The 22,747-nt window shown below is 42.0% G+C and overlaps 1 long non-coding RNA gene across 5 annotated transcripts in view; it reads right to left on the bottom strand.

Annotated features, from left to right (window-relative positions):
- Nucleotides 1–22,747, bottom strand: part of LOC128340402 (uncharacterized) — a 46,033-nt gene that overhangs the window by 19,209 nt on the left and 4,077 nt on the right. For 3 of the 5 annotated variants that reach the window (XR_008313686.1, XR_008313684.1, XR_008313683.1), the window contains exons 5-9: nt 19,875–19,952; nt 17,299–17,348; nt 8,536–8,605; nt 6,118–6,358; nt 5,824–6,013 (exon numbers count right to left, since the gene is read on the bottom strand). This is a non-coding gene — a long non-coding RNA (uncharacterized LOC128340402). Of the gene's footprint in view, nt 1–1,527; nt 2,738–2,768; nt 3,577–5,823; nt 6,014–6,117; nt 6,359–8,535; nt 8,606–17,298; nt 17,349–19,874; nt 19,953–22,747 lie in introns of those variants that run through there. The other 2 variants (XR_008313687.1, XR_008313685.1) reach the window with 2 other exon arrangements.

Consider the following 22,747-nt stretch of genomic DNA (forward strand, 5'->3'; position numbering starts at 1 on the left):
AGTGATGCTGTCATCCACCTATGCTTGAATCCCTGGCACATAGAAGGAATGAGAGTCCTGTAGTTTTAAATAAAGCTTTCCAGTAGCAGAGGCTTCTTGAGGACTGCATAGTTCCTCTATGCCCATATTAACTAAAACTGCAGTAAATTTCAACACACACACATACACACACACACATCCCAAAATTCCATCACATGATCTAACCTCAGATATGTGATATAGTTCCATTTTGGGGAGAATTAGGCTGTGGAATCCTCCACCTTTATTCAGATCTTTAGCCTACTTTCCATTAGGCTTATGAGATCACCCAACATTCCGTGTGTGTGTGTGTGTGTGTGTGTGTGTGTTTGTCTGTCTGTGTGTGTCCCCTCTCTCCCCCATCAACTTCACAATGCCTGAACCAATGTGAACCAAATCAGGTACAGTAGTAGGGACACATAGGGACACCTCAACAGTTTGTGATGATGTCATCCACCCCAATTCAAGATGGTGGATCTGTGAAAGTTTGAGGTGCAAGTGGGCTAACTTGTTGACTGTCAAACCGATTTGAACCAAACCTGGTACAGTTGTAGTGAGTAACACATAGGGATATCTCAACGGCATGGTTTGTGATGCTGCAATTCACCCCAGTTCAAGAAGGCAGACGCATAAACATTTGAGACTCAATTGGGCTAACTGGTGAACCACCTAACGGATTTGAAACAAATTTGCTACAGGTGTAGGGGCATGTAGGGGACGGCTCAAAGGCATAGTTTGTAATGATGTCATCCACCTCGATTCAAGATGGTGGATGCATGAATGTTTGAGATGCAAGTGGGAACTGATTTGGACCAAATTTGGTACAGCTGTAGGGGCATATATGGACATCTCAAACACATAGTTTGTGATGATGTCATCCACCCCAGTTCAAGATGGCAGACACATGAACATTTGAGATGCAAGTGGGAACTGATTTGGACCAAATTTGGTACAGTTGTGGGGACATATATGGACACCTCAAACACATAGTTTGTGATGATGTCATCCACCCCAATTCAAGATGGTGGTTGCATGAACGTTTGAGCCACAAGTAGGCTAACGTGAATTGTCTAATGGATTTGGACCAAATTGTAGGGATAGTGAAAGGAAAGTAGACAGAATAGTTCTTACTAGAACAACTTGTTATAAGTGAAAAGATGTGCCCCAGAGCAAATAACTAAACCTTCAGATGTATGATTTGTAAACTACTTATGCTTTTGAGTTTTTCTTATGATTGTAAGGGCTGTCTAACTCTTAGTTGATAGTACAAAGCATCTATAAGCATAAAGCTGCTTGCGCCTTACTAACTGACTAACTAACATGAAACTCCCAGACCAAATCATGAAAGATAGAAACATGTCATTTTACAGGTTCCAGAGCTTGCCGAGACTATCAGAATTTTTTTTTAAAAAACCCTGGGAAAATGGATAAATGTGCAGGGAAATATGGAACTCCCACTGGAAAACAATGAGGAATGATTCTTTCCAACAAACTTTTGTTCAGGTACTTTTTCAACCAGAAAGTCCAGTCTTTCACTGAATTATGAAGCAACGACCATTTTTCCAGTTCACTATATTTCAATCTGTGTTAGATTTCCATGAAACTTGCTTAAGATTTTTTTTAAAAAACCATGAATAAACTTCAGTGCAGAAGATACCGTATAAACACATTTTTCTAACCTCTTCTGGACATCAACTAGTCATGAGTGAATGGAGATCATGTGGACATTGTGTGATACAGGAAGAATGCTTGCAAACTGAAAACCTGGTAGTTAAACAAGGAAACCCAAATGAGCCTGTATATGTAGAGTTGCTGCCCCAGTTTTACAGCTTCCTCCACGAGATGGAAAGAGTTAACACTAGCCTGGAGTCCTTTCACTAGTATTGCTCTATGGACAGAATGGTAATTTCTTGTTTTACTGGCCCACATCCAAATTAATGCTGCATTTCTACAATTCAACTTGTGCAACTAGTGCAAGAAAGTCGTGTAGCCGCATGAAGTCACGCGGATGTTTAAAGTTGTGCTCTTGCACAATTGTTCCCTGCAAAACGTGTGAGGATGCATCACTTTATGCAAGCACAAACAGTTTGCATTAACACAACACTGGTTAGGAATGCAAGCTCCTTACTTCATGTATCTGGCTAATGCAACATTTTTGCACTAGTGTAACATAAGAACATACAGGAAGCTGCCTTATATTGAGTCAGACCACTAAAGTCAGGTCCATCTAGCTCAGTATTGTCTATACAGACTGGCAGCGGCTTCTCCGATGTTGCAGGCAGGAGTCTCTCCCAGCCCTATCTTGGAGATGCCAGGGAGGGAACTTGTAACCTTCTGCACACAAGCATGCTGGTGCTCTTCCCAGAGCGGCCCATCCCTAATGGGAATATCTTACAGTGCTCACATGTAGTCTCCCATTCAAATGCAAACCTGGGTAGATCCTGCTTAGCAAATGGGACCATTCATGCTTGCTACCACAAGACTAGCTCTACTCCATATGATTGTGCAGTGCAGCATTCACTTGGATGTTGGCCCTTGTGTTTTATTTGGATCTGTTTCACCAATATAGTTCTTGCTTTACAACACAGATGGCTTGAGGCAGAAACAGTCTTTAACATTTGATAGTTTGGGGTTAGCTATTACAGTTTGCTTTTGAACTACAGCTGATGTCCAGCAATGGTCTTCTTTTTGTTGCCATAACCACTATTTCTGTCACCATCTTTAAACAGAAAAAGAATGCTTAATTATTATAAAACAGCTAAACTATTTTTATTTTCCAAGATGCTTAACATTTGCCTTATGTTAACTCTCACACCACAATAGCCATCTAAAGTAGGGATGTGCAAACAGATTTGGAACCAAACCTGCTGAAGTCAAACCAATTCGGTTCAAAGGCTCGGGGTTGAGCTGAACTACCCCGGGTCCCAGGCCATGAAGCCCATTGCGCAGGCGCAGCGGCCTCCAAAATGGCTGCTGCACCGGGGGAAAGGCCCAAATGGGCCAAATAACAGCCGAACTGGCCTGTTTTGGAAAGCAGGGAGGCCACCAGAGGAGGGGAAACCTCTGCGGACACTCCTACCACCACCTTGGAGAATCCCATTGGAGGGGGTAAGTTTTTAAAAAATATTTTTTAACATACAAATGTTCGCAACCCCCTGACCAAACCCGGGGAGGGGGTTCGAGGGGGTGCCGGACCAAACTGGTCCGGTTCGGACTCGAACTGAACTGGACCAGCCAGTTCCGTGCACACCCCTAATCTACAGTAGCTCACTTCAGTTTTTATAGTTTGGGAACTCCAGGTGAGGGAAAGCAATTTGGCCAAGACTGATGAATCAATTGAAGAGGAAGTAACTGAACCCTGTTATTGAACCATATTGGCTGATGGCAAAAACAACTTTCAAACAAGATGCAGCAGGCTTTCATAATTCTTGGGACAAAACTACAATTGTGAATTTAACTACACGTTACATGGATATGTGCGCCTTGAGGCTGTTTGTTGTATCCTATCCAGTAATCTTTTGCAGTTTGTTTGTTTGGACATTTGTCCCAAGGGGGATCCTGCAGAGAGTGTTGGGAGGAGTCAGAAAGAACAAGGGAGGGAAAGGAGAAGGAGAAAACGGAGTTGTTGCTGAATAAACCTTTTGTTAAATCTACATAAGATTTCCTTGTGTATGAGGGAAGCAGCTATAAAACACCGTTCTATATCATCATCATCATCATCATCATCATCATCATCATCATCATCATCGAAAACTTTTGCAAGAGACATACTGAATGGGGAAGTGGTGGGGATGTTTAATCCTATCCCCATCTGCCTTTTCTCCACTTCAAATCACTCCCTAAGTAGCTAGCCCCCACTAAAAGGTTCAAAAGGCACCTGCTGTTTTTCTGAGCAGAATCGGTCCTATGCAAAATCTTGGCATGTCCAGCTACTTCATATTAGACCTTCCTCTTTCTCATGACTCATTTCCTCTCTACTCTCTCAGTGTACTATTCTTCTTCTTGGCCTTTCTCTTCATCACTTTCCACACATTTGCTAGCAGTGTGAGAGTTACTTCCCCTGTGTTGAGATCTTCCACTGCTACTGTATGTTTATAAATACTAGAACCAAGCGGCAGGACAAATCATGTGAGTCCTTTCCATCTAATCATCAGCCAGCTGAGAGGGAGAATGACAATTAGATGAGAAGAATGCATCACATCTTCCAATTCCTTCTGCAAAAATGTGTTTACTAAGCTTTGAAGACCCACAGTGGAGGCAAAAGATGTAGTTCTGCCTTAGGAACAACAGCAACAACAAAACGGAAGCACATTGTTTCTGCAAAAAGTTCAGCAATGCAAAAAATGTAGACCACACGATTCTAAAATATCAGCCCAGTTTTGAGCTATGCTAAGAAAGATAGGAATATCTGAAAGCCCTTCAGAATTTCAGAAAGAAATGAAGCTAGAATGCAACCAGCAGTGAATTGCACTCCCACACGTGCAGCAGAGTCACAGATATAAACAATAGGCTGATTCAAGACAATGAATGCACAAGACAAAAAAGTCACCATTCTTCGATCTCTATCTGCAATGCTAATTTTTTTTTGGGGGGGGCAAACTGAATGCCTGCTAAACAGATCCTGTTTTGAAATCCCCCTTTCTTACATCTTAGATAATATCTAGTAAACTGAGATGCCCTTTTGGGTTTATCTTAATTCCCTCTATAACCTTTTCCCTTCTTCCAATTTTAATAAAGACATTCTGTGTTGCTAGCTATAAAGAAGAATATGTTGTAAATTCTGTTCCATGAAGATCACTGTTTTCATTGTCTTGTGCATTTCAGAGAAATCAGAATGAGAGCATATAAATAACAGCAGAATATGATTAGGAATTTAAATGAAATTTATCTAACATATTGTTGAATGCATTTTAATTGACTAATAATTAATACTAGCTTAACCAATGCAGAGCATCTGCGCACTAGTACTTGATTGCTCCCCTCACCTCCTGCCACAGCCCCCCTCACCTCAGAGATCTCTGCACCCTCACCTGAGCCTCAGTCCTGCTCCTACACCTCCATCCATTTACTCTATCCCCCTCACCCCTCTTGTCATGGCTGCCACGTTGCTGGAACCTATTGGCCAAGCTGCAGCCCCCTATCCCCAGAGACCTCCACCCTCACCCCACTCCTGCTCCTCCCCACAGGAGCAGCAGCAGCAGCAGCAGCAGTGGACTGGGCCCTTCCTTGCTGCCACCACCACCACAGCCGCTCGTTCCTCTCAGGCCACTGACAGGCCCGGGCCCGGGCCTGTCCCTTGCCTGCCTGCCTCCCTCCGCCAATGGCCTTGGTAGCCCCAAACAGCAGCAGTGGTTGACTGGGCCATTCCTTGCTGCTGCCACCACCATGGCCACTCGTTCCCCTCAGGCCGCTGACAGGCTCAGGCCTATCCCTTGCCCTTCCTTCTTTCTCTCTTCCCTTCCCTTTTTCTCTCTTTCTCTCTCCTCCACGTGCTCTTCCCCTCTGTCTTTCTTCCCCTCCCTTCTCTCTCTCTCCCTTCCTGAGTGAACAGATCTTGTTCATCTTGTTTCCTCATCTAATTCACACAACAGCAGCTTCCTTCTCCTGTAGGGGCTCTTTCCTTCCTCACGATCCCTCTCTTCATAGACCCCTGCCCACTATCCCTATATATATATATATATATATATAGAGAGAGAGAGAGAGAGAGAGAGAGAGAGAGAGAGAGAGAGAGAGAGAGAGAGAGAGATTCCTCTCCTCTACAATCAAGAACGTCTTCTGACCAGTAACAGTTGCATTCCAACTGACCTTAACCATCACAGGCTCCTCCTCCCTATCTGCATATGGAATCCCCACTGCCCAGTCATTATGGTGCTTCTGCTTTCACAGGCTCCTCCTCCCTATCTGCATATGGAACCTCCACTGCCCAATCACCGCAGTGCTTCTGCTCACGAACTCTCGCGAGAGCTGCCATGCATGGGATTAGCCACAGGTATACCTTAGAGAATTATATATAGAGATACTGTTAGTTCATAATTTGCATTTATATTTAAGTAAAACATATCAATAATAATTCTATTAGAATTTATGTAAAATATTTACATTCTGATTCTACCAGTGTTTAATTGGAAGTATTCTCTCAAATAAAGTGCACAGATAGCAAACCATGGCTAACTTTACAGATAGTGCAGAACTTGAGGTTCTCCCAGCCAGAGATTTGGAGGTAATCTAAGGTTGGCACTTCACATGATCATATGTCTCCATTTGTTGGAAATGTTGATCCAGAGCCATGCACCCAGGAAGCTATCCCAAGCTGCCTTGTGCTACCTGGCAGCCATTGGTCCTGATGGAACAAACTGGAGGTTAATGAAGAGCATCAGTTCAAAAATAACATGCACCCGAGATGGAGCATGCCTACTTTTTCAATCCAATTTCAAATTTGTTTACAGCCCCAGATTAACCTGACGTTCCTGTCTTTGCATGGGTTCAGACAGTCACAGACAATTTGGTTCTCGACTTTATAAGTAGGTTCCATTTTATGTGTGAACCTGCCCTGAGAGTACTCTATAAAATCTTCATCAGAGGTCCTGCTACAAAAATCCCCACCTGGAAGATTTTCACTTGGGGCTTTTAAAGCCTTGTAATTTGCATCTCCTCTGGAATGGAGGGGTGCATCCACATAGCCAGATTTACCCTAAAGTCCCTGCGAGGTAAAGTTCACACACAATTTAGGTTTTTCACAGCATGTTAGAGTGTAGCCCGATTTCTATCCGGGGTAAAAAGGATCCACCATTTGTGTCGATTTTTGGGGACAATTTCGTGTTCGCAGTAAAGCCTCCCAGTAAACTCGCGGTAAAGCCTGCTGTGTGTAAAAGTCCCTACAGAGGTTAGGTGGTAAAAACCCATCCAAGCATAGGGCCTTCTGGACAGTGGCATGCTGGTTGTGAAATACTCTCCCCAAGAACTCTTGAGTGGTGCCTGTTATTCTGTTAGTTATTGTGTTAGCTTTTAAGCATGAGGTTAAAACAATTTAATTCTCTGCTCTCTTAGTGCTGCTGATTAGGGGTGTGCACGGAACCGGCTGGCCCAGTTTGGTTTGAGTCCGGACCGGACTTGAACCAGACTGGGTCAGTTGGGTCTGGCACCCCCTCTAACCTTGCCTGGTTCAGTTCAGTCCGAGGGGTTTGCGGATTTTTTTTTTTTTTTTAATAACCCCCTTTGGGAGAGTTGTTGGAGGTGGCGGGGGGTGTCCATGGAGGATCCCCTCCCCCCCGCTGGCCTCCTTTTTTTCTGCCACCAGCTGTTCTGCTGGCTCTTCGGCCCATTTGGGCCTTCCCCCTCCAGTGTGGTGGCCATTTTGGAGGCCGCCATGCCTGCACAATTGGCCTCTGAGTGATCCAGGCCATGCAGAGGCCAATTGCACAGGCATGGCAGCCTCCAAAATGGCTGCCGCTCCAGAGGGGGAAGGGCCAAAGAGCCAGCTGAACGGCCAGTGGCGGCAAAAAGGGAGGCTGGCGGTGGGAGGGGGCACATCTGTGGACCCCAGAACCACCTCCAACAACTCCCGCAAAGGGGTTAAGTTAAAATATATATTTTTTTAAAAAAAATCTGCGATCTCCCAAACAGTTGGAGGATGTTTGGTCCAGGGTCAGACCGAACAGGGGATGGTTCAGTTCAACCCTGAAAGGAGGAGGTTATTTTTATTCTTGTTTTATTGTTTGCATATTTGTTATTTTGAAACTGTTATTTTTAAAAAAATGAAATGGAAAATATCTATCATTCAGGAAATATCTGTCATCCATATCATAAGTGTGTTTACAATAATAAGATGAATTTTATCACCTGGGTACATTATTCTGGTTTTATGGATATGTGATATAGAAAATTAAGTGATTTAACCCAATCCACATTGTGCAATTTCCCCCCAGAGATGGACAGACCCCCCCCCCGCCCTCCCACCCCAGATAACTATTCTGAATTGGTCTGTTAAATTGGAATAATTTGGAGTGCATCCTCTGCACAATAATCCAGTGTTTAGTGGGGTCTATTTGGATTTATTCGATTGTGCCCATGAGAACCCTATCATGACATCATTGGAAGTACAACAGGGCCTAGAGCAGGGCTGCTCAACTTTGGCCCTCCTGCAGATGTTGGCCTACAATTCCCATAATCCCTGACTATTGACTGCTGTCACTGGGGATTATGGGAGTTGTCATCCAAAAACAGCTGGAGGGCTGAAGCTGAGCAGCCCTGACCTAGAGGCTTCTCAGATGACTGCACCTGGAAAGAGCTATAGGGAAGAAGCTGAAGCTACCATAAGTTGTAAAGTGTATGCTATGCATGCAGAGGTTTCCATTAGAAAACACATCTCTGGTGTGTTTTGGAGCAGTACGTAAGTCTTGTGGTTCCTATTTACTCACTTGTATTGGGATTATGATTCTAAACACATTTACTTGGAAGAAAAGGCCCATACCAATCACCATGTTACCACTCATCCTATCATATACTTTATATCTGTACCTGATGTCCTCTTTACTTGGCAGTATGATACAGATGACCAAGCTGTCCCAGGATGAGAGCTTAGAATTGCCTGTATAGACAAGGTAAATGGAAATTCATCTCAAGGGAAATTACTTGCAAGTCCATTAATGGTCACAACTTAAATAATATTAAATCCAAATATTTTCTTCAACTCATTATATATCATATCCCAAAAGGCCTTTGTCTTCCCGCAAGACCACCACATATGAAAAAAAAGTTGCTTCACAATGTCCACATTTCCAACATTTGTTTGGAACATTTTTATACATTAATGCTAATTTTTCGGATGTCAAATACCACCTGTACATCATGTAATAATTTTCTTTTAAAGTATAACATGCAGTGAACTTTAAATCCATTTTCCATAATTTTTCCCAAGCTGCCATATCTATATTATGACCCACATCTTGAGCCCATTTTATCATAGACGTTTTAACCACTTCATCTCTTGTCTCCTCCAAAAGCAACAGCTTATACATCTTAGAAACTAATTTTTCGTCATTTTCACACAGCTCCTTCTCAAATCTCAACATTTGATCCTCAAATCCAACTTTAAGATCCTTCTTATAGATTTCATTTAACTGATGGTACTGAAACCAGTTACTAACCAAATTTTGTACTTCAATGAGGTTTTTTAATTTACAGCCCTGTTCTTGGAAACATAACACATCCCTGTAAGTACCCCATTCAGGCTGCATATTTACCTCTTTACATGCTAAAGCTTCAATCGGGGACAGCCATAATGGAGTTTTAGATTCCAACCATTTTTTATATTTTACCCACACTCTCATTAGACTCCTTCTTACATAGTGATTAAGAAAATCTTTATGCACTTTACTTTTATCATACCACAGATATGAATGCCATCCAAACCTTCTTCCAAATGAAGTATTCTGGGATTTCTTAAAGTTATCCATTCTTTTAACCACGTCAAACAAACAGCATCAAAATACAACCTTAAATCTGGCAGGGTAAGACCACCTCTTTCTTTAGCATCTGTTAAATTTTTAAATTTAATTCTTGGTCTTTTCCCTTGCCAAACAAATTTGGTTATGTCCTTTTGCCATTGCTTGAAACAAGTTAAGGTGTTAATTATAGGAATAGTCTGAAAAAGAAACAGGATTTTAGGTAAAACACTCATCTTCACAACTGAAGTTCTTCCCATTAAAGATAAGTTCATTCTAGTCCATATTTGCAAGTCAGTTTTTACTTAACTCGAGGGCACAACTTTATCTTAACCTTTTTTGATATAATTATTTGAAAACAACAAAGAGTTTTTGTTTGTCAACCAGACGCCCAAATATTTAATTTTCTTCTCCACTTTCAGTTCACTTATTTCAAAAAATCTATCATTAGATTTCTGGTCCATATTTTTTGTCAACACCTTGGTTTTAGTCTTATTTATATAAAACCCGGCCAATTGGCCAAATTGTTGTATTTTTTGCAAAAGTCTTCCGATCTTCTCTAATGGATTTTCTAGAAAAAACACCACATCATCCTCAAAGGCTCTAAGTTTATACTCTTGTTTCCCAACTTTCGGGCCTTGTATTTGATCATCTTCTCTAATATTTCTGCAAAGCACTTCCAGTACTAATATAAAAAGTAATGGGGAAAGTGGAAAGCCTTGTCTAGTTCCTTTTTGTATTTTACATTTATCTGATAATTCCCCATTTATAATAATTTTAGTGTATTGCTCCAAATATATTGTCTTAATAGCCCTAATAAAATTGTTACCAGCTCCCATTACATCCAATAGCCTCCACATAAACTGCCAGGAGACATTGTCAAATGCTTTCTCTGCATCCAGAAAGATCATAGCTATCTGTTTATCATTGTGTTTTTCATAATACTCCAATACATTCAGAACTGTTCTCACATTATCTCTTAATTGTCGTTTTGGCAAAAAAACCTGCTTGATCTTCGTGAATAAAAAGTCTTAATACGACCTTCATTCTCCTTGCCAAAATGGCAGCAAAACATTTATAATCATTATTTAAGAGTGAGATTGGCCTGTAGTTCTTGACTTGCGTTAAATCTTGACCTGGTTTTGGAATTACTGCAATATTAGCATACTTCCAAGACTCCGGCATAATTCCTCTTAGCAAAATATCATTCATCATCCATTGCAAAGGCTGTAATATTTGATCTTTAAAAGATTTGTAGTACGAAGCTGGTAGCCCATCGGGCCCTGGCACCTTATTAGCTTTGCTTTGATTTATTACTTCTGTTATTTCCATTATTGATATCGCTGCATTCATAATTTCTATGTGGTCCTTAGAAAGTTTTGGAATATTTTGTGTCTTGAGAAATTTGTCGATTTTTATATCTTCTACTTTATTTCCTTTATATAATTCAGAATAATATCTAAAAAATTCCGTTTTTATTTCCCTTTTGTCTGGGAGATTTTAATGGGGTTGTTTCCACATCCTTGGATAGAAAATCTGATGCGTCTGATACATCTGAAAGGAATCTGCAAAGCAGACTACCTAAAGCTTTTTTTTTTATTTAGTAGAACATATGGATCTCTACGACTTGTGGAGAATCAAAAACTCAAATGCAAAGGAGTATACTTATTTCTCTGAAAGATACAAATCTCATTCAAGGATAGATATGGTCTGGACATCTAAATCTATTACACCATGTATGAAAAGAATGGATATCTTGCCCAGAACCTTTTCAGATCATAATGCAATTTGCTTTACATGGAAGAAGAAGGCAACAATTTCCTTTCGCTGGAGACTGAATGAATACTTGCTGAAAAAAGTTGTGGAGAAAGCCAAAAGGAAGTTAAAGGACTATTTTGAACTGAATTTAAACCAAGGAATGGACAATAAGATAGTTTGGGATGCAGGAAAAGCAGTTATGAGAGGTTTTTTAATACAACAAAATGCATACTTGAAAAAGCAAAGGGGATTGAAAAAAGAGGGATTATTGATGGAGATTTCTAAAAAAGAAAGAGAACTTCTATGGGCTAAGGACAAAAAGAAGATTACTCAAGTCATTAAAGTGCTTCAGCAGCAGCTCTCTATGTTACTATTAAATGAAGTTGAACAGAACTTTAAAATATGCGAAGCAAAAGTCATTTGAATTTGCAAACAAACCAGGCAAGTTGTTGGCTTGGAAACTTAGAAGTGAGAAAAAGAATAAGTACATATCCAAGATATCAACAAAAAATGGGCTTTCCTATGGCAAAATCTCACTTCAAGATATGTTGAAGGCACAGTTTGAAAACAAAAAGATGTAAAAGCCTTCCTCAGTGGAGCATTGGTAATATTGACCAGATATTGAGAGAGGGTTCTATGTTTCTTATAATGGTGGTTCCAAAACGAGAACTTTGATTACTCTACCGGCATACCATTCGAAGAGCCGATCTCTAATATTATCTCTGCTCCAAGAACTAAATTCCCCCACTGGAGCCATGGAGTACAACTATAGGATGTGAGACAAAAGTTTAGACCATTGGTCTTCCCACCCATATAGTATAAATAACAAGATTTAACTAGGTGGTGTTCTTGGAGACTTTCTAATTTTGTAAAGTACCTTAACAATGCTAGATGGACTCTAATGGAGATTGAGGGTAGTTCTACCTCCACCCTTAAATAGGCATCAGGAGTGCCCTGGGGAAGGTCCAAAATCTTCCTTAGGAAATTGTTCTTGACTACTTCCAACTGGACAATAGCCTTCACATCTCATCCCCAGATCTCAACCCCATCCAACATCTGAGCTATCACCTTGACCTGAAATATTTTGAGTGCAGGGCCTATTAACTGCCCTCTCTTGGAGTACAATAACTTCAGAATAGCCCCCCACTGTATGTTGGGCAGTTGATTAGGTGTGTCTTCCATGCAAGGGACTTATGGAAGGAGATGCCCAGATATTTGAAGGAGGAGCATTGCTCTATTTGTTGAGTGTTAATTGACCACCTATATTTGGTGTTGCTACTACCAAAGACTACTAATTATGTGTTGTCATCATTTATCCTCTGTGTTCCCCTTTCAAAATAATCAGCCAATCTGGCCAGTATTCATCTAAGGCCAATCTCAGTGCAAGATATGATTGCCATGTCATCAGCTTACATTAAAATTGAGATTTTACGTCCACTGAGTGAAAGGGAGAAAACACTCTGCGATTCCATGGCCAATATTATATCATTAATATAAAAATTGAATAAAAAGGGACTGAGTAAACAGCCCTGTTTAATACCTCCCTCCAATGAAATAGGATCTGATAAAGACCCTTGATGGCCCACTCTCACCCTAGTCTTGATATCTGTGTAATTCAATTATTAGCCTAGGAAGACGCCTATCAATGTCTGTCCTCTCAAGTTGCACCCATAATCGGGACCTGTCAATTGAATCAAAAGCAGAGATAAAATCAATAAACGCAACATAGAGTTGTTTTTTGTGGCCATTGGCATATTTTTGGATTAGGGCCTTCAGGATGACACAATGATCTATCATAATGTGTCCTTTATGAAATATTGCCTGTTCTGGATGGAAAGGTTTTATTGATTCCTCCCAATAAAACCTTTCCATCCAGAACTTATTCAAAAGATGGTGGGCATAAAACTTGGTAGGAGATGTCTCAAAGACGGATTGGATGGTAGTTGGAAAGTTCCTGCCTATTGCCTTTTTTGAAAATTGGGTATATAATACTTTGTTTCTAGATGTAGGGTATAACACATGCATTGCCAATTTCTGAGAAACGTTTAGCCAGAATAGGAGCCCAACAATAATCATTCAGCTTATATACCTGGGGGTACCATATCATCTCCAGGAGCTTTTCCAAGGTTTAAGGCAGAAATCAGCTGCTTACTCTCTGATTCCGAGACAACTGGCCACTCTGGTATTGTATTAAGTTCTGTATGAACTATTGTTGATTCACTATGAGGGCAGCTTTATATAGCAGAAAAATGTTGAGACCAGTTCTGTGCTGAAATATGTGCATCTGGTGTAGTATTATACATGTGAATGCCATTAGCCACAAATTCCCAAAATTTCCTCTAATTTTTTTGATTATACTGACGCCAAGCTCTCTCCATTGATCATTATAGTAGGATTTTAACAATTACTTATATTGGGAGTGAAATATAAGAGGAGAGGAGATCTGGTCTTGTGGTAGCAAGCATGACATCCCCTTAGCTAAGCAGGGTCCTCCCTGGTTGCATATGAATGGGAGACTAGAAGTGTGAGCACAGGAAGATATTCCCCTCAGGGGATGGAGCCGCTGCTCTGGGAAGAGCAGAAGGTTCCAAGTTCCCTTCCTGACTTCTCCAAAATAGGGCTGAGAGAGATGCCTGCCTGCAACCTTGGAGAAGCCTCTGCCATTCTGTGAAAACAATACTGAGCAAGATGGACCAATGGTCTGGCTCAGTATATAACAGCTTCCTATGTTCCTATATTTCCTATTTTCCTAATTGGATCAGTAGCTGAATCGAGGAATCAGACCTATCTTCCCTAGCTCTTCTCTGACGCTTTCTCAAAGCTTGTCTCTTAATTCTACAATCCTGATCAAACCATCCTTTCCTTATATTACTCCTCCTGGTTTGGCCTACAGTAGTAGTTGAGAGTTTAGCACACAAGTAACTTTAGCAAAAATGTCATAGACATTCAAACTGGGTTGTGTTGCAAGACACCTTTGATTCAGCACCTGCTGGGAATTTAATAAGGCTGTAATTTTTTCACAAAGATTGAGGCTCCACCACCTTAAGTGGCACAGCGGGGAAATGCTTGACTAACAAGCAGAAGGTTGCCAGTTCGAATCCCTGCTGATACTATATCAGGCAGCAGTGATATAGGAAGATGCCGAAAGGCATCATCTCATACTGTGCGGGAGGAGGCAATGGTAAACCCCTCCTGTATTCTACGAAAGAAAACTGCCGGGCTCTATGGGCGCTAGGAGTCGAAATCGACTCGAGGGCACAACTTTATCTTAACCTTAACCTGACTAACACTGTTTAAATTATCACACATGGGTTGGGGGCTTGTATGCCAGAAAGGTCAAAACCAGGAATTTCAGGGATCCAAGGAATCCAAGTTGTCAGGAATTCCAAGAATTTCAGGAATATTAGGAATACTGAGAACTTCAGGAATTCCAAGAATTTGTGGCTTCGGCAGGACTTCAGCACTGCCAGGACTTGGGCAGCTTCAACAGTACTGTGGCGGTTTCAGCAGCTTCACCAGGGCTTCAGCAGCTTCGCCAGGACTTCAGTGCATTTCAGGAATCCCTGGAACTTTGGGAATTCAGGAATTCCAGGAATTCACCCTTACTGTTCTTTCTGCCTTCATTACGTGTTTCTTCGTTGACAGTGCTTTCCTGCACTCCTGAAGCCCTCTGTTATAACAGAAACATGTTGCTGCCCTCAGCTCCGGCTCTGCGCCTAACAGAGGCCGATGAAGCAGCAGGGGCAGTCCTGCTGCATCCCCATAGCTGCTTCCGCATTAGTTAGAATGTCAGTGCCTGTTATTTGTGACATGCTGCTATGAAACTTACATCTCATACTTCCCCTTGCCAGACTGAAAAATCCTTTATGCTACTTCCTGTTGAATTACATGCTTACCACAGATTTGTTGCATGACATATAACACCCACGTCTACCCAATGTGTGGAACATCTCTAACTCTTTAAATTATTGCTCAGGTAAAACAATGACATATGGAAAACACCAGTCTGCAATATATTAAGATCAGGGAGGTTGTTTCCCCTTTTACAATACGATACTGTGTGTACAAGGCATTGCGTGAAAAAAGTGCATTTAGAACAAGCATGCAGAACAAATCTTGTGCATAATTATAACTACTGTACAATTTTTAATGATGTCACAGTTCCTATCTTAAAATACAAAACTGAGTAAAACAGACACACAGTGGTATCTATGGTTTGGTTCAAGCCAAGCTAGCGGGAGGGATTTGTGGAATCAGGAGTTACAATCTGATGGCGAGGGGAAAAGCTGGTGGGCCAGGGCAGAACATGGCAAAATCTCACTGGTCATGGATGGAGGCTGAAACAGAGGGAGAAGTGACATTAGCAATGGACTGAGTGCAATATATTTGGCCCAACATTTTCAAAGTCATAAGACTCTTCTTCAAGGGCAGCCAAGAGTCAAGCTGGATGTTACTTTGAGCACAGGAGATTGAGGCTAACACATTTGTTTTTTATTCAGGAAATGAGAGCTGGTTTGCCTTCTCACCCTGAATTGGTGGGGAGGGAGAACGTGTAGTGATTCTTATAATTCAGAGGCACAACCTTACAGAGAACATGGAGGATGGGAGTTTGTAGGGCGGGTATTGTTGAGCAAGAAGGAGTTTCAGAAGAAGCTACAGAAAAGCTGCTTTGTTGGCAATAAAACAACACATTTACTTCTTCATTGGTGTGGCTTTCATGTAATTGCACCCCTAATTTATCACAGTGGGGTCCTTAACCATTTGTTCTCTAGATGTGGCTCTTTGGTTGCTATTTGCCCTGCAAAAAGGCAGCTGGAGGGATGGATCTGGATCTGGATGGATCTGGATCTGGACAATGGCAGGGGCAGAGGATTAAAGTACCTCTCTGCAAGCACTATAGTCCCAATCTATGTGGGCCCAATGCAGTTGTTATTTATTAAATAAAAAGCAAGCATGCAAGCCCCAGTCATGTGCTTAAAGTGATATCTAGTTTGACCCCCACAATCCATGCCATGGATAACAAGAACAGTCGTGTATGCTGTTGCAGCTTAGTAACACTAAGAGACTGGACTGTACATTAGCATTTCCCTGGTTCAGATCTCAACCTCTGCCATGAACTCACTAGGTGTCCTTCTCCCTCTCAGCCTAAACTTCCCCGCTGCAATATGGGGATGGAAAAAATACTTACTTACCTTGCAGCAGGGATGCTCAAACACCTGCAGGGAGTCCCAAACAACTTAAAAGGAAGTTGGGAATCAGGAAGAAGCTGTCAGGAGGGCAGGGGCCTTACCCAACATCTCTGAGGTGTGAAGACGGTCATGGACGATGGGAGGGAGATGGAGACAGGCGCCAACAACCATTTGGCTCCTCCTCTGTTCACCAAGCCAAGCAGAGGTACAGCTGTGGCACTTCTTTAGCTGATAGGCCAGGGGAGAGTTCTCTCTCAGGAGACACTCACTAGAATTCAGCTAGTGAATGACCAAATAAGTGCCTTTGCTGTGCCAGTTTTGTACCTGCTTCCAAAGTGCAGGTGCTCTTCTGTATTTGTGCAAGAATACAAATACTTTTCAGAACTTCCCACACTCTAGAAATGCTCTGCTAGATTTGAAACATGTCGCCCTCGACAACAGGTTTCTGTCTTCACTTCATTAGTCAGGATATCAGCCAGTAGCTTTAATCAAGGGTGTGGGGGTGGCATGTAGCTTTATGTATTATTTTAGAGAGTGATACTATCAAAAAAAAAAAATGGAGAACCCCTGCCGTACAGGTTGCTGTCAAAATTACATCAAGTTAAGACATATTTAGTCATGCAAAAACCTTTAGTTTAATATGAGAGATAAGATGCTTTCAGTTTTCACTCATGCTTTTGCAAGTTAACATGCCCATCTTAATTACCACACCGCAAAAGCTGTCAAGTCTTTGTAAGTCATATTCCCCCTCCCCACCCCCACCCACCCCACCTCTCTCTCTCTCTCTCTCTCTCTCTCTCTCTCTCTCTCTCTCACACACACACACACACACACACACACACACGCTGCATTCACATGATGTGGTTCTGCCCCCACCCTGGTGCACTTACCTGTCTGCATTCAGACGTAACCAGTAGAACCCCAACTGTGGTCAAGGAGACTGTAGAGAGGAGAGAGAACTGGCTGCAGGGACTTCATTCTGGAATGAAGGACAGGTCTGGCAGCCAATCACAGCCAGAGCAAGGGAGGAGCTTCCTCCCTCAAGTTAGAGCTTGCTGGGACTCAAAGTAGCTTTCAGATGTAACAGAAACCTCAGGTAGAAGCAGCAAGACTCACTACAAACTGAAGGTTGAAATTGGAGTTTCGAGAGGGAAACCTCAGGTTGCCTTTGTGTCTGAACTGCAGTTGCATGCATATAGACTTACTAGAAATTCAACCTCAGGCCCCTGCAACTCCAGTTTCCTGTTATGTGCGAATGCGGCCAGTCTCTCTTTATCAGGAGCTCTGTTCAGAACCAGGAAGTCATTCTCTAGAACTTGACAGGGCTTGTCCCTCCCAACTCTGGCTTGAGAACCCTCAGTGGGCAAAAGTGACAATAAGTGGCCCTTAGTTGATTTTAATCTGCTAGTAGATTCCAAATGGCAATTACTAGGAATATATTAGATATATGTTTAAATAACTAGTCTCAGCATGGATCTGAATTTCTGGTGAAAATTCAAGTGGCATCAAAAATTTAAAGAGGTATATTATCTGTGGTGAAAAATGGTATTCAACACTTAAACGCCCCCTTTTAAAGAAAGTGATCTTTAAAGAGCTATATCTTAGCCACTTTTCAATGAACCTGCACCAAATTTGGAGGGGTGGTGTCTCCTGCCAGCTAGTTGATGTCTGCATATGTTTAGGCAGATTTGACAGACAGTAGAGATGTGTGAACCAGCTCAAGGTCAAGCCGGTTTGCCATCTATCTGGGCCTGGTTTGACTCAAGGTCAAGCCAAACCTCCTGACCCGGCCATGCAAATGGCCAGGGTGCATGTGTAGCTGCCGCGACCATGGAGAGGGCCAAAACAGCCTGAAAATGGGAATAACCAGCCCATAGAAGACCAGGAGGAGGCTGGCAGGGGGAGGGGGAAAGACCAGAGACCCTCTCCCCATGGCCACAGCAGCACCCCCCTGGTGCTGCTGGAAAGTTTTAAAAACTTTCCAGACTCGGTGGAAAGTTTTAAAAACATCACTTTTAGAACCCCGAACTGGCTCGAATTTGAGCTGAGCCGGAGTTCTAGTTTGGGGGCACAAAACCGATCATGCCTGGTCTGGCTCGAATCTGGTTTGGACTTGGACCACACTGGGCAAACCGGTTTTGTGCACACTCTTAACAGACAATTTTAATTGTATGAGCAATTGAATGTGCAGGGTTTTAAATGGTATAATGTTGAGACAACTCTTCATCTTAACTATGCTGGCAGTACCATGCTCTGCCCAGTCCAAAAGGGCCATGTGACTGCTAAACCTTATCAGTTCGTGGACTGCTGTTGGGCTTTCTCTCCTGGATAAGTGGATATAGGATTGCAGTTTTTGTGCCTCCCGGAAAAGGTCTTGCAGACACCCATGATTATCATTATGCTTTCTCAGAATGAAACCATTATTTCCCCCCCTCTTTCTTAGTTTTTATACCAATGTCTTCCCTTCCTTCCTTCCATGGGTGGGACCTGGCAATCCTGAGGTGTGGAGACTGTTAGCAAAACATTGTTGTTGGGCCAACTCTGATGTTGGCTTTTCAGAGGTATCTTTGCTTTCACTAAAGCATTAGGCAGCTTGCAGCTTGATAAGTTCTAAGATTATTCTGAGTTTGGTTCTGTTTCACCAAAGAGAGCAATAAGCCTCTGGATTCACTGGGCACTGCACCAAAATCTTTTACTGGAAAAGATGGAGGGAAATGACTCTCCAATCCCTTGCTTTCCTCCCATCATGTTTATTATGTGTGTCTGAGTTAGAGTTAGTCAGTCCTTCTTTTTGTTCCCCGTTTTATGGGTTTGTTGTGTCGTCAGCCAATCACTTAGTCAGTTCCCCACAGTCTTTCACACAAAAACCGGGGAGAGGAAAAGCATCTTTAAAAGTCGGAAACTGGAGAGTTATAAAACCCACACAGCTTGGCAAGGGACCTTAATGATTATGAATGCTGTGTGTCTAATAAGAAAGGTGATGCAGCCTCAAGATGCAAAACATGCCATTAGCTCGCTGTGCTACCATCTGTTCACTGCAGCTCAGACGACATCTTCATAATCAACACATATTTGCATATTATCTTTATAACACTCTTTAGATACTCCCTTTGTATGATATTGCTCTCTTATACAGTACATCATGGTTTTGTAGCTGTGTTAGTCTCTGATTTGTTTAGAAAAAGGAAAGCCCAACCTGTAAGCATAGTGAATGTCAACTTCAAAAGGAAGGAGAAAAAGCCGGAGCAGAATTAAAAGCTCCTCCTCTAAAGTGTGGTTTAGTAACATCTTGTTACAGACAGTAGACAGACACTTCCACGCAGGCAATATAGTTTCAGCAAGCCTCCATCATTTCACTTGCCATGGTGAGTATTCATCCAGCCTTTGAAGAGCAGAGTCAAGGCTATGCCTCCCAACTGTAGACCTGGAGAGGTAAAAGGATGACCCCACCCAGGGGCAGCCTTACCATGAAGCAGGGTCAAGAGGGCTGCTTCGGGCAGCAGATTATGAGCCAGCACAGGACTCCACCAAGCATCTGGATTATCTAGGGAGAAAGGGAAGTGATATTGAATCACATGGCTTTTCCTCACCCCCTTCCTTTCTTTTCTGTTTGGAAGGGGGAGAGATTTGAAAGAAGGAAGGAACTGGAGGGGTGATTTTAATAGAAACAAGTTGTTCTAGTAAGAACTAATCTGCCTACTCTCCTTTCACTGTCTCTACAACTGGACTAAATCTGGTTCAAATCGAGGTCCACAATCTTGAACCAATCCTGGCACAATCTATTGCACATCAAATATTCATGCATCTGGCATCTTTGATGACATCATTACACACTACACCATTGAGGTGTCCCTGTGTGTCACTCACTACAACTGTACCAAATTTGGTCAAATTGGTTAGACAGTCCTCCGATTAGTGCACTTGTGCCTAAAAGGTTCACATGTCTGCCATATTGGATCGGAGTGGATGACATCATTTCAAACTACACCATTGGGGCATTTCTATGTGTCCCTACAGCTGTAGCAAATTTGGTTCAAATTGGTTAAGCGATTCACAAGTTAGCCCACTTGCGCCAGAAAAGTTTATGCATCCGCCATCTAGAATTGGGGTGGATGACATAATCACAAACTATGCCATTGAGGTGTCCCTGTGTGTCACTCACTACAAGTGTACCTAATTTGTTTCAAATCGGTTAGACAATTCACAAGTTAGCCCACTCAAACATTCATGTGTGCCATCTTGGATTGGGAAATATGACATCATCACAAACTATGTCAATGAGGTTTCTCCATGTGCACTTATAGTTGTAGCATATTTGGTTCAAATTGGTTAGGTGGTTCACAAGTTACCCCACTTGCACCTCAAATGTTTACGCATCTGCCATCTTGAATTGGGGTGGATAACATCATCACAAACTGTTGAGGTGTCCCTATGTGTCCCTACAACGGTTCCCGATTTGGTTCATATTGGTCGAGGTGTTGCGAAGTTGATAGTGGGGGAAGCATACACAGACACACGGAATGCCAGGTGATCTGATAAGCCTACTGGAAAGCAGGCTAAAAAGGGAAGAGATGGGGTCCTTTTGGTGCTCTGCTTCAGGCAGTAAAATGTCACAGGTGAGCACTGATCCCATCCCTTCCCAAGCATAGTGATTGTCCTGGCATAGCTATTCTATATTGGCAATCTTAGTGCCCCAGAAGGGCAGCACCAAAACAACACTTTGGGAGCCCTTCATGGGCTACAATGACTGATCTAATGGTTACTTTCCCCCTCCCTGCTTTTTTGGTGGGCCTTTGTTGCCCTGACATCCATTTGACCTTTTTCCTTAAGAACATGAGAAGAGCTCTGTTGGATTAGACCAAGAGTCCATCATCCAATCCCATCTTGCTTCCCACAATGGCCTGCAAGCAGGCCTTTGTTTCCCAGCAGCTGCTATTGGCACACATGTTGCCTCTGAACCTGGAAAGTAAATATAACCCTCAAGACTAATATCCATTGATAGACCTCTTTTCCAAGAAGTTGTCTAATCAGCTTTTAAAGCCATCTAAACTATGGGCTTCCACCACTGTAGCCTCAGACCCTTGGCTTCCAAATCTAACAATTGATCACTTGAGAGAAGGGATAAGACAGTGATATAAAGAGGCAGGCACCATTTTAGAAGAGGTATTCCCCCTTCATTCTCACACAGGAGGGAATGCCTTCTCTAAGATGGTGCCTGCCATCTGCCATGTTTGGAAGTCACCCAATTAATTTGGGGTTGCTGTTTTAGTCAATAAAATTTAGTCATATTAACCTGATTAACTGGTTAAAGTTTGGAGCCCTAAAATTTACATTCACATTTCACTTATAGCTGTACTAATTAATTGAAGAGCTGCACTTCCTCTTGCTAACTGGAAAGGATGTACCTTTTGTATTCAGCAGGGGGAGAGCAGCTGTCCCTATACAGCCCAGCACAGCATCCCTCCACTGGCTGCTGCTGATGCATACCTTGTGTTTGTTTTTCTATGAAAACTGCTTTGAGAACTTTTCTGCTGAAAAGCATATTTTTATTATTAATTTATTATTGTTGTTTACACATTCAGACAGGCATTATTGACTGGTTTGTTTTATCCAGACATCGAGTGCTTCCCAAGGACCTGGGATGGCTGAATTTTATTATCAATATTGTTGTTATTATTATAGATATTGTCACAGAATATAGGCTGTTCCCAGAAAAAGTTGCTTTTTGTAATTGGCTGATGGTGATTTCTGTGGCCCCTATGCTGTTGAGGTGCTCTTCAAGGTCTTCTGGAACTGCATATAGGGTGCCAATTACTACTGGGATTATTTTGGTCTTCTTCTGCCACAGCCTTTCAATTTCAGTTTGTAGATCTTTGTATTTTGTTATTTTTTCTATTTCTTTTTCTTCTATTCTGCTATCACTTGGTATTGCTATGCTGATTATTTTAACTTGTTTTTCTTTCTTCTCAACTACAATTATATCTGGTGTATTGTGTGGCAGATGTTTGTCTATTTGTTGTCGCAAGTCCCATAACAATAACAATAACAACAACAATAATAATATTGAATATTCTTCCATGTGTGGTTTATTGTTCTGGAATAATCCAGAGCAACGAACCACACATGGAAGGATATTGCAGTAGTGCAACGCTGTTGCTTGAGCTGGTTGTGCTAAGTCTGGAGCTTGTATTCCAGACTAGAATTGAACAACAGCAGCAGCACACCTCATTTGTTTTAATGGGGACTTTTTCTCAAGAGCACTATAGCACAATTCTCAAATCCCTGTTTTTTTAAGCACAACTAAGCTATCCTCTTGTGCTAGCCGAACTTTCCTTGTTA

Source organism: Hemicordylus capensis, chromosome 1, assembly GCF_027244095.1.
Source record: "Hemicordylus capensis ecotype Gifberg chromosome 1, rHemCap1.1.pri, whole genome shotgun sequence".
Taxonomy (NCBI): domain Eukaryota; kingdom Metazoa; phylum Chordata; class Lepidosauria; order Squamata; family Cordylidae; genus Hemicordylus; species Hemicordylus capensis.